This window comes from Citrus sinensis, chromosome 9 (assembly GCF_022201045.2).
Source record: "Citrus sinensis cultivar Valencia sweet orange chromosome 9, DVS_A1.0, whole genome shotgun sequence".
In the NCBI taxonomy this organism is placed as follows: Eukaryota; Viridiplantae; Streptophyta; class Magnoliopsida; order Sapindales; family Rutaceae; genus Citrus; species Citrus sinensis.
Window position 1 is genome coordinate 29,127,462 of NC_068564.1, and position 1,173 is coordinate 29,128,634.

Sequence of the window (1,173 nt, forward strand, 5' to 3'; positions counted from 1 at the left end):
TCAAACTAACTGGATACTAACGGCAGGGGAGGTGCTTGTAATTACGTGGATACATTCTCTCTATGTGTTAATACGTTAAACCTCAGGGGAGGTCCCTAAAAATTACCCTAATTTTTACACACAAGATTTATCTTTTGATCATCTTCTTTTACCATCTGGTTACTAATTTCCCCTAGATATATATGATTGATATTAAGTGTGTTCATAAATGGTGCGGGCTTGCGACTAATTGGCTAAACTTTACCATGAATCTAGACGGAGCATAAAAATTACTAGTAAATAAATTAACTAAGAGAGGAAGAAATCTAGGAGACCTTGTCGGTTCTAACACTGAACATATGTACGGATCAAGAATTGAAGATAGCAAAGAAGATTGCAATCACTCCCTATAGATCCTCATCAAGAAATTAAAGTAATTCTCTAACCCTATAAATGTAAACATAATTAAACAAGATCGATCAATTATGGCTTCCGTTTTATTGATCATGCAAGATTTGTATCTTTTTTTTCTTTCAGAAATCCCTATCTAAAATTACTGACATTAGTTAATTGACATTGTGAAATGGAGATGGAGTCGTCAATCGTGAGAACTAAGTACAGACAAATTGTTAATATGAAACTAACATGACGCGGTGTGTTTCCAATATGAAACTACCAGTCTATTTACCACGTTAGTTGACATATATATACGAGTTGTAAATTGTTGATCAGTTTCTTAATTATTCGTCTTGTACTCAAATAAGTTTTTATTTTTTCATTAATAATTTTTTTCTCTCGATCACTGTAGACATTTTACCACCCCAAATAATAATTAAAAAATATATAATAATTAATGAAGAAGAAGAAGAAGTTTATAAAATAAAAAGGTTGAATGATATTCGTATAAACAATCAACAGACAATGTCACGCAAGTGATCATATAAGAAACTTATATGGAAATGGAACTGGGATATATACAAAGAATTTAGTAATACTTTTTAGATGGAATGGTAGGAAAATTTAAAAGGGGTAGGAATAAACATATAGATGACATGGTCTATTGAACCGTGTAACGTGGAAACAATTAATTGATGAATATATTAACATATTTTAATTATCGAAACTATCATAACCATTTAACCAACCGCGTTACCGAAATTTTAAATTAAAGGAAGGATCCTAGGTAGCTTCTAA